Here is a 12117-nt window from a genome sequence, read left to right on the forward strand (position 1 = left end):
ATGATGGTTCCCTTTGATTGATCTAAGGCACCAAATAATGATCAAGCTAAACCCAAGGTAGACCACCCTCTAGACCAATCTCCTGTAATAATTTTGTTAAAGTCTACAAGGGAGGGCCCATCAGGAATATTAATGTCACTGATAGAGAATGAAATCAGGATGTATGAAAAATGAGTCAATGGATATGCTTACTTCTTCCCTTTTCAGAGCATAACATGTAAGGTTGACCTCGTAACGACTACTACAATTCTAGAGGGTATGATTAGTTACAAACATAGAGGCATTTCAAAGATATATCAAGACATTTGGAGGTCAAATCCTATCAATACATGATGGGCGTGATAAATGGACAAGATTATATACCATAAAAGACTTGGGGGGGTCAAAACAGAGTCCACGGCACATAATGATGACTCATCCTTGATGCTATGAACAAGGGTGACTCAATGATTCTTCTACTAACTAAACCAACTATAAGCAGTGAAGTGCCCTCTCAGGGTAAACAAAAAGGTAATAAGATAGGGGACTTCAGGGAGGACTTGCATTGTGATAGTAAAAATTAGAAGTGAAAGTGATCTTGACTGTAGTTATTAAAACAAACTAGACTCTGAATGAGAAGGCAATCAAAAAACATGGGCACCAAAATGCAAATGGGTGATAGTTCTGGAGTGCCCATGTTAGGTAGGCTCTAACACTAGATACGTGGTACATGTAAGAGATCGATGGGTTGATCCACCTACTAAGTGTGGAGATCCCTAAGGTCGTATCCATTGAAAGGCAAGAAAATGCAATGGACTCAGTGGGGTTACTAATATGAAAATTCCAAAGAGAATGGGCCTAATTGAAACCCTAAAAAACATGAGTAAGTAGTGGTTACTCATGATGAAACATGACACGTAAGTTGAGAAGCGAAAAGACAAAATGGTTCCATAGTATGAGTGACAAATATGAAGATATTCTATTTAAACATATGGAAATTTGAGGCTTCATGGTAAAAATGGACTCCATATGAAGCTTTAAATCACCAAAAGATAAGACAAACCCATAAGAGAGATCAAAGAGAGCATTCCAATGGGGTTGATAGTTCGTCAAATAGAGCCAGTATGAGTGGCCATTGGAATATGGATATGCAACTTTAAGATATGTGGTGCTACTTGCCTAAAAGTGGCATTAATGTTTCATGGAAGGATGGTGCCTAGTGAAGGATAAAGGTGAGAAAATATTAAGAGAATGAACTACTATAGGAGGTCTAGAGTCATCCCACCCACAAAGTGAAACATGGACATAGGGTGTTAAGGATGGAATCATATAGAATAGAATGTTTTGATATGTGGTATCAAACTTTTATTATATATGAAGTATAAATGGCTCACCAAAATGGATGGTAGGAGAAAATATCCAATAAATGAGAGGATGATTGACTTTAATTGTACCTTTAGGGGCTAGGATAAGAGTGAATAGTAATTAAAGATCGTCACATGGGCTATTAGGTAAAACTACCCATGATATCAGAGGATAATAAAACTTACCTAGACTATTGGTTCTGTTGTAGCAGCTACAACCACCCTCCAGAATTTTTCCTTAGCTTCCTTTTGGAGCCTCCCTACTAACCTTTCACAACACCATGTCTTGCTTCATCAACTAAACAAACTTTAGTGATTTTCTTGCATAAAGACAGATTGTCTCTCAAAGCTTGATGCATACCCCTCAAAGGTTGTTCCCCCTAACTTGGTCGAGCTACAAGCTGAGCAACTCCCTCAAGAAATTGTGAAATTATGGAGGGCAACTAGCCTGCCCTACAGAAATTGCGCAATTCTATCTGGTAGCATGCTGGGCTCACAAATTGCATAATTCTGTGAGTCAGGCTTCATCCAAAAAATTGGGCAATTCTTTCCAGCAAGGATGCTCAGCCCAGGAATTGCACAATCCTAGGCAACAGTTAGCTGCTCTGCCTAGAAATAGTGCAAATCTCCTAGGAAGGTAGCCCAGCTCCCATCCAGAAATGTGCATTTTCTCCCAGCAGTTGAGCAGCCTCTTGCATGTTCAGTTGGGTTAACCAGTTCCACCCAGGACAAAGGAAACTTGACTTGCATGCATGCTTTATCTTTCCTAAAAGACCAAAAGGTAACATGCAAAAAGCATCCCTTGATTCAGGAAGCTATTTTTTGTAGTGGGAGGTTACATGCAAAGATCATTTTAGAATCCTTCCTCCAAGTGTCACCTTTTCCTAGATTTGTGGCATGTGCTTCATGAGCCCAAACTTATTTATTTGACACATCAAAGCTCATTCTTGCACATTGATCTTGGATCTCTAACATCCCACATCACATTGAGAACTCTTTGACACATTTGGCTCAATTATTCATGGGTAAGTGGTCTCAACCTTTCTTTTTTAGCATTTATGTCTTTTCTTGTGTGAGTGTTATTTTCATCATTTCTTTGAATGCTTGTTGTCATTTACATGAATACTATCATGTATTATCATTGTTTCAGTTTTTGTTACCATCTCACTACTGTCACATGCATGAAACTATTTTGCATGAATGGTCACTGATTCGGTGACTTGATTCTTGTTCTATTTTTTGAATATTTCATTCAATGTTTGCATGCATGATCAATCACTTCTTCTTACACTTATTATCGCCATGCATTTACTTTCACGTTTTCTTTTATTTTCCCATCGACGAGTCTGACTACCCTTGGCCTAGACTCTACCTCACCAAGAGAGCATTGCATAATCTAGAGAAGGAAGGATCTGTCTTCCTCTCTAGAAATGCACATTTCTACCCAGTGACTATCCTCTAGGCCTGCTTTGCACAGTTCTGAGGGACAATGACTACTGGCCTAGAAAATTGTGCAATGCAGTCACTGAGCTTGTAGCCATTGCCACCTGGAATAGCGCATTGAACAATTCCAATAGTCATCCTGGATTGCGCATTATGAAAAATGCAGCAACCAGTTAGCCTCCCTAGACAACCCAGACTACTTTTTGCATAAGTGTGGAAGCCAGTCTTCTAGCCTCCTAGAATAAATTACACAATCCCTGCCAGTATTTCCCCAGGTATTTGTTATGTCATTCCCCAAATTTTCTTTGGTTTTCACTAGCAGATTTTTTGCCATGCATGTCACTTTGTCTCTAGATATTTCAAGTTTTCATTCGCCTCTTAGAAGTACAGGATAAATGGCCTCCAAGAGAGAAGGATCAAAGCACACTAACAGAAGTGCAACTGGAGCAGCAGTTGAGCGAATGTCCTCAAGTCTACCGATGTTTGAAGATACCAAATCATTTCTAGATAAGAACATCAACCCCAAATGGAAACAGGTCAATGATGCATTTGCAAGCACTTTTGGGGAAGACCTTATTGCATGCAGATACCCCGCGTTCCCATGCACGGACATGATACACTTGATCATCTCGTACACTGATCCCGAGATAATGACTTTGAGCACTGTCAACAGGACGAAGATTGAAACCTTCTAGGCACAGGGTTATGATGAGATATATCAAATGTCAGAGCCTGTGACTATCATGGAGACTACCCTCATCTTACCCAGCAGCAGTTCCAACTCCAGAGACATTCTGAAGAACTAGGTGAAGGAGCCAGCCAGATTCGGGATGACACCCAACTAGATCTACAAGACAAAGATAGTGCGAAATGCATATCAATACTTGGTCATCTTTTCATGTTGACTGTATGGCAAAGAAAACATGGAAACCTTCCCACCGTGTTGGGCGATCACGCTGGACAAACTGGCGAAAGAAGAAAAACCATGTAACTAGTCTAGCATGTTGGCTCATCAGCTGAAGGAATAGGTAACAAGGGCTCGACAGCTGCCCAATGGTATGCAAGAAGAGATATACATGTTTTCCTACATCTTGGATGCAATCTGTGCTCGACAAGAGTTCCTGGGCTTTAGGTGGGCATGGTCACCAATGGAGACTATTGTGAACACTTATTGTAAGTTATTGTCTGAATGAAGCTTCAGAGGAGTTATCACACAGTTGTCTGATCATTTTCTCACCCCGGTTTAGAAGATAATATTCAAATAGGATCCACCCTACATGTCATATGCAACAATGGAGGAACTGATAGACATAGCTGATTGGTATGCCTCACCATCCAGCACCCTCATACAAATGTACAGTGTGAAGAAGCCTCCCCATGTTCTACTGAAGTTTTCCTTGGACATACCCATCATTCAGGAAGTAGCATATCACATCTCGACAGGATTGACAGCAAGACTGCACCGGAAGAAGAAGGCAGCTTGGCTCGCTCTTCTGTTACGGATTGGGTTATACAAGATCCAGAGTTTCAAGAAAGAAGATGTCAAAGAAGAACAAATGAAGATGTACCCATTTAGCCTTTGAAGTTACAATCCGTATGACCCACATTGTCTTGTGAAAGATCACTGCACGAGAGTACAGTTCAATTGAATCCATGGGGCATTTCGTTGGGTGGAGGAGGGCCCATGGAGATATTGCTACAGTTTCTCCAGACCCAATGAACAAGATGACTTCGTTGTGGAGTGGTTAGTGAAGCAACATGAAACAACATCCTGGACAGCACCCGAAGTAGGAGCAACAATAGATCTAAACATACAAGTGCGCCACAAGGGCAAGATGAATATTGTCAATCATATGGAGGAAGAGCAAAGTTGCAAGTTCTAAGCACATCCACTTGTGGACAAAGCCGCTATGGCTCTAGAGGCAAAGAGGCAACAATGCGACAAGTGAATCACGGAAAGGTAGAGGGAGAAGAGAAGAATGGAGGAAACAGAGAAGGAGTTGCATTGGTTGAAGGAGAAAATCCGAAAATTTTTCCTTCGCTTAGTTTTGGAGCCTCCCTAACAACCTTTCATAGCACCATGTCTTGCTTCATTAAGTACACAAGCTTCAATGTTTTTCTTGCAAAAATACAACCTGTCTATCAAAGCTTTATGCATTCCCCTCACAGGTTGTTCCTCCGGATTTGGTCCAGCCATAGGCTAAGCATCTCCCTCAAGAAATTGTGTAATTCTGGAGGGCAACCAACCTTCCCTCTAGAAATTGTGAAATTCTATCTGGCAGCCTGCTGGGCTCCATAATTATGCAATTCTTCCAATCAGGCTTCATCAATAAAATTGTGTAATTATTCCCATTAGGGTTGCTCAACCCAAGAATTATGAAATCCTGGGTAACAATCAACTACTCTGCCCAGAAATTGTGTAAATCTCCTGGGCAGCCAACCCATCTCCCATCTAGAAATGCGCATTTCTCCTAGTAGTTGAGCAGCCTCTTGCATGTGTAGTTGGGTTGACTAGTTCCACCGGGGACCAAGGAAACTTGACTTGCATGCATGCCTTTGTTTTTCCTGGAATAGCAAAAGGAAACATGCAAAATGCATCCCTGGATTCAAGGAGCTATTTTTAGTAGCTGGAGGTTACATGAAAAGATCGTTTTAGAATATTTCCTCCAAGTGTCTCTTTTTCCTAGATTTGTGGCATGCACATCATGAGCCCAAACTTATTTATTCGATGCATCAAAGCTCATTATTTCACATCAATATTGGTGCTCTGACATCCTGCATCACATCCAAGACTCTTCGACACATCCGGCTCAACTATTCATGGGTAAGTGGTCTCCACTTGTCTTTCTCAACATTTCTGTCACTTTTTGTGTTATCTCTTGTGTGAGTGTTGTTTGCTTGATTTCTTTGAACACTTCCTATCGTTTACATGCATACTAGATTTTACTATCACCATTTCAGTTTTCGTTACCATCTCATTATTGTAGCATGCATGAAACTGTTCTACATAAACGGGTGGTGATTCGGCGACTCGCTTCACCCACATGCATGTTGCTCTGTTTCTTGAACCTTTCATTCAATTTTTTCATGCATGATAAATCACTTCTTCTTACACTTAGTATTTCCATGCATTCACTTTCACATTTTCTTTCGATTGTCTGCCAGCGAGTCTGGCTAGCCTTGGCCTAAACTCTGCCTCACCAAGACAGTATTGTGCAATCCGGAGAAGGAAGTCTCTGTATTCCTCTCTAGAAATGTGTATTTCTGCCCAATGACTATCCTCCAAGATTGCTTTGAATATTTCTAAGGGACAGTGACTGTTGGCCCAAAAAATTGCGCAATGCGGTCATTGAGCCTATAGTCATTGCCAGCTGGAATTGCACATTGTGCGATTCCAGCAGTCAACATTCAACCTAGATTGCACATTGTGCAAATCTAACAGCCAGTCATCCTCCCCAGATAGCCCAAACTTCTTTTGTACAAGTTTGGTAGCCAGTCTCTCAGCGTCGCAGAAGAAATTGCACAATCTCTGCCAGTCTTTCCCCAGGTATGTGTTATGTCATTCCTTGAACTTTCTTTGGTTTTCGCTGGCAGATTTCTTTCCATGCATGTTGCTTTGTCTCCAGATCTTTCAGATGTTCATCCTCCTCTTAGTAGTATAGGATCAATGCCCTCCAAGAGAGCAAGATCGAAGGACACTGACGAAAGTGCAACTGGAGCAGGAGTTGAGCGAATGTCCTCAAGTCTACTGATCTATGAAGATACCAAGTTGTTACTAGACAAGGACATCAACCTAAAATGAAAGAGGTCAATGATGCATTTGTAGGCACTTTTGGGGAACACCTCAAGGATCGCCAAGTATACATGAAAATTCACAAGTATGGATTGTATTGGATTGCATGCAGATACCCCACATTCCCATGCGCAGATATGATAAACTGGATCATCTCGCATACTGATCCCGAGATGATGACTTTGAGCAGCGTCAGCAGGACGAAGATTAAAATCTTATGGGAACAAGATTACAATGATATGTATTATATGTCGCAGCCCGTGACTATCATGGTGACTCCCTTTAGCTTACCCAGTGGTAGTGCCAACACGAGAGACATTCTAAAGAACTAGGTGAAGGAGCCAGCTAGAATTAGGATGACACCCAACCATATCTATGAGACAAAGATACTGTGGAAGGTGTATCAATACTTGGTCATCTTTTCATGTCGACTATATGGCCAAGAAATCATGGAAACATTCCCACAAATTTGGGTGATTGTGCTGGACCAACTCGCTAGAGAAGGAAGACCATGTAACGGGTCCAACATGTTGGCTCAACAACTGAAGGAATAGGTAACAAGGGCTCAACAGCTTCCCAAAGTTATGCAAGGAAAGATCTACATGTCTACCTACATCTTGGATGCAATCTATGCCTGAGAGGAGTTCCCAGGCTTGAAGTGGGCATGGTCATCGGTGGAGACTGTTGTGAACACTTATTGTAAGTTGTTGTCTGAATGAAGCTTCAGAGGAGTTATCACATGGTTGTCCTTTCATTTTTTCACCCCGCTTTGCAAGATGATATTCAAATAGGATCCACCCTACATGTCGAAGGCAGCAATGGAGGTAGTAATAAACATAGTTGATTGGTATGCCTCACGATCTAGCACCTTCATATGAATGTACAACGTGGATAAGCCTTCACATGTTCTACAAAAGTTTGCCTTCGACATACTCGTCATGCAGGAAAAAGCATATCACATCTTGATAGGATTGATAGCTAGACTGCACCAGAAGGAGAAGACACCATGGACCTCTCTTCTGTTGCAAATTTGGTTATACAAGATCTGGAGTTTCAAGAAAGAGGATTTTGAAGCAGAACAGATGAAGTAGTACCCATTCGACCTCTAAAGTTACAATCTATATGACCCACATTCTCTTGTGAAAGATCATTGTGCGAGAGTACAGTTCAACTGGATCGACGAGGCATTTCGTTGGGTGAAGGAAGACCCATGGAGATATTGCAACAGTTTCTCAAGACCCCATGAATAGGTCGGCTTTTCTGTGGAGTGGTTAGTGAAGAAACATGAAGTAGCATCCCAGAGAGCACCCAAAGCAGCAACAATGACAAAAGTAAACATACCAGTGCACTTTAAGGGCAAGAGGAAGATTGTCGATCGCATGGAGGAAGAGCAAAGCTAAAAGTTTCAAGCAGATCTATTTGTTGAGAAAGCAACTATGGATATAGAGGCAAAGAGGAAAAAACGTGACAAGCGAATCTTTCAAAAGTAGAGGGAGAAGAGAAGAATGGAGGAAATAGAGAAGGAGTTGCATGAGTTGAAGGAGAAACTCCAAAAGGAACAAGAGTTGTGCAAACAAGAGAGGGAAGCGCAACAACGATAGGTAGAGTAGGGGGTGCAACATGTGCAAATGTATGAAACATCACCCATACTTGTAGTTGACTCATCAGAACAACTGACATCATGTAGATAGGGTGAACCATCATAGTAGTAGGACTTCTCTCATGAGAATGAGAAAGCACTTCAACAGTTGGATACGGATATGGAGCAACAGGAATTGGAACAAGACATCAACCTCATGCCTCATCACCAAGAGGTTGACTTACCTACTTCACCGCATCCAAAAGATGAGCAAGTCTTAAGAAACCAAGCAGGCACTGAGATCCTTGGAGATCAGCTAGAAGGAGAGATGCACAACATCTCATTCGACAAGTCTCAACATAGAGTTGTGTAGTATCGTAGAGTGTCAACTCTGGATGATCATACATCTCCTGTGCAGGTTAAGGGATGAGTTATCATGTCTGACATGCGCAAACATCTAGCAGCCTTGGTCGATGCTACCAAAGTGTATGCCGAAGCCACTAGCTCAAGTGTTCACTTCATGATAGTTGAGAATGAGCGAATGGCTAAGGAACTACAGACAGCGAAGAAAGGAGGAGAGTTGGCGACAAAATCCACCCAAGATGAATTGAAGAAGGCAATACTAGATGAAGTATGGTCCCTTGAGATAGTTATGTGAGCATTGTACAAGCTTGGTACCATGCATAAGGAACTCATCAATCTTAATGGATGGCAGTAGTGATGTGCTAGAAGAGAACGTATCTTGGTGAATGTGCATGTTGTTGTTGATTACATGCAAACATGGATGATTAGATACAAGGGAGCCGCTTTTCACTTGCCTAAGATGATGAAGCCTAAAGTGGTCAAGCTGAAGTCACATACCCAAAGTTAGATCCAAAACTATGAAGAGCTCCCGCAACTCATCACTAGTATACATGCCTCCCATGCACGTGTATTCAAGAGTATGGATGTTGTGGTGCGCGCACATGCGATCCCATATATTAGGACTCTCACCCACTGAAGATAAAGGAATAGGTTTGACTAGAGCTTGACTCGTACTTTAACGAGTTGATGCAAATTGCCACTAGCCCAAACATGCCCATCAGTGCAGACATCATGCACAAGTATGTTGTTGGTGGCCGCATTGAAGACAATGATGTGCATTTTTTTAGAGGAGTTGGACAGAGGAGCTTGAGCAGTGTACCTGGATGCTATAGAGGCAAGAGTCAGGTTCCAGAAAGATGTCACCTTGGAGCACAAGGACACCATCGCGGACTACCAATCTTAGCATCAGTACGCTACTATCAACCACAATGAAGATATCGAAGAGTTGGTCTTCCAATAGTTGTCCAATTCATAGTGATGTTTATCATGGCTTGCTCAAGCCATTGTGTCTCACATGGGTACATGTGCATTGTAATGTAATGTCTTGACAAGTGTAATTCAAGTGTCGATAGTTGGATGTAACAATCATAGAGTAGATGAAGAGTCATGAGGGTAGATGAACTGTCACAAAGGGGAATGTCAAGGGTTAGCCAACCCTTTTCTATAAATAGTTCCTCAAAACTCATTGTAAAGGCTTTTGGCCAGCCAAGATTCTGATAAGGCTATCTGGAAGAGAGCTTGGACAGTATTGTAACGAGCCTTGGCTTCTCCACTCCACAGAGCTAGTACATCTCTTTAGAGGAGCAGACGGTTGTGGCTGTAACGTTCCGTTGTCAGAACTAGTTGTTGGACATGGATGTATTATATGACTAGAACTTACACTTCTTAATATAACAAGAGCCAACACATTTCATTCATATATTGTATTGTATTTTATGCTATCTAGTTTACTATAAATGATATATGTATTTGTTTGCTTATGCATGCATGTATAGCTATGTATGTATGTATGTATGTATGAATCTTTCTAAAATGTGATGTTGGTTTAACCATTAGTTTGGATTACTATCTAACTTGCCTTCCATGTTGTGACGCATCTTTGCTTGTGTGTTCCCTTATTAACTCCGTGCTATGACAGGTTTCCAAGGGGCGCACTCATCTCAAACCCCTTGTGTTAGAACCTCCCATGCACCTTCCTTGGCTCACTACATCTGTCACAGCCTTGCTAGCAACAAAGTTATCTTACTTGCCTCTATGTGAAATCATGGTCAAGGCATTACTGTATGACCCACTGCTCAGACTTCTACACCAAATGGTTTGAGGTCTAGTTAGGACTTCTTACCAAGCATATCCCATGACATGTTGGCAGGTCCAACATCATCAACAGGCTCCTAGGCCGAGACTAATGATAATCAAGTGAAAAGGTGGCTAGTGGGACATCATGCCCTCAAAGCATGAGATATTGCCCCCCAACATATGATGATGTAGGGATTGATCAGGGATGCAAAGGTGGTAATGTTAACCCCAGCTAGATGTGTACGAAACATGCTATGGACATGCCATATGTATTTAGAATGGTGGATTCCAAATAATTGTACGTAATATGGTTATGCACGGTGTTTACTATATCAATTTTCTCATGGTTTGGTTATCTTCTTATAATAAGAATGAATAGATGGAGTAGGAGAAAGTAAATGGTGGAGTGCCTATATCGATTGGTACTGCATATATAATTCAATTAGACTAAATGTCTAGGTTCACAAATATAGTGTCACCATACCAAAGAGACATTTGGGATATAGTGAATTGATGGTGACTTAAAAAAAAATCAGGTTGAACAAAAATAATGTCGAAAGGAGTGGGTTGTTTGGGTAAAATGTGGGAATGGTTAAGTGGATGATCCCAGGGTGATATGGAGTGATATGTGACTCTAGAATTTCTTTAAGATGGGAAATATTAATGGTACTACAGTCAACACTACGAGATGCAATATGAGGTTGGGGAGAATTAGTTCTTTTGGACCCTCAAAATTCGTTTCCCCCTTACCCAAACATTTTGTGGAAATGTAATGGCCATAAGGTGGATGTGGTTAGAATTTAGGGGTCTGAAATGGGGGGTTATCGAACGAATAATCATCATGGGTTACATGATTAACATGCGCAATATTTCCACCAGGGAATTCGTGATGAGTGGATTGAATTCCCACCGATGTTGAGGCTAAAGCAACCTCAAAAATTGAAGGGGTTTACGAAGGTTCAAAATCAAATGCTCTAGAGGAGTGTGAAGGTGTCGATCCCATGGATGATGAGAGATGAAGGAAAAGTATGGAATTATTTTTCATCTCTACATCAAGAGGACCAATCACAATAGGGGGTTGACTAGTCTCACGTCCTTGTGTATGAAAGGGACCAAGGGTCATAGATAGAGGAGAATACTAGGCACTACAAGTAGCATCAATATCGCTAAGAACAACACGATTATCACAAAAATTATAGAGAGGAGGGAAGTGATGTGAATAGTGAAAGTATATCTTGCATAAATTACAAGGGTGATTCCTATGTATATTTTTGTTCTTCTTGGATGATTAAGGCAATGTGACTTGCACTTCGCGAGCCTTTAGATATAGACAAAGCTCGTCGAAGGAAATGAATTCTTATAACAGGGCTAAAGTAGGTAGATTATTGGTGGCATGGCTGGGTAAATCACATAAAGCACATGGAGAAGTTGGCTTAGGTGTTAATGTTTGAGGGCTATGGCCTAGATTTATTATCTTTTCTGCACCTTTTTATTGTTTTTCTCCTCTCACGAGTTCATTTTGTAGTAGGAGTAGGTTCCTGAAACCCATTGAGGTTGCACTAGAATTGAAGTCATGCTAGGAGAAGTGGGAATAGGTTGTACTAAAATCAAATCCATGTAAGGTTTAAGTTGATTAAGGTGGGTATTGATACGATTATCAATGTACCATACTAGGATCCCCAAGGTTAAATTCAAAAAACTCAACATACCCATCATATTTGTGCTTATTATTCCTAGTGGTGGGAAAAGAAAAGGTATCTCGCTAAATGGATGGTGTCTATGAGGAACTCCTCGTAAGA

This window comes from Pinus tabuliformis, chromosome Q, assembly GCF_031772625.1.
Source record: "Pinus tabuliformis cultivar Carrire ecotype Pingquan chromosome Q, CPIR1, whole genome shotgun sequence".
NCBI lineage: Eukaryota > Viridiplantae > Streptophyta > Pinopsida > Pinales > Pinaceae > Pinus > Pinus tabuliformis.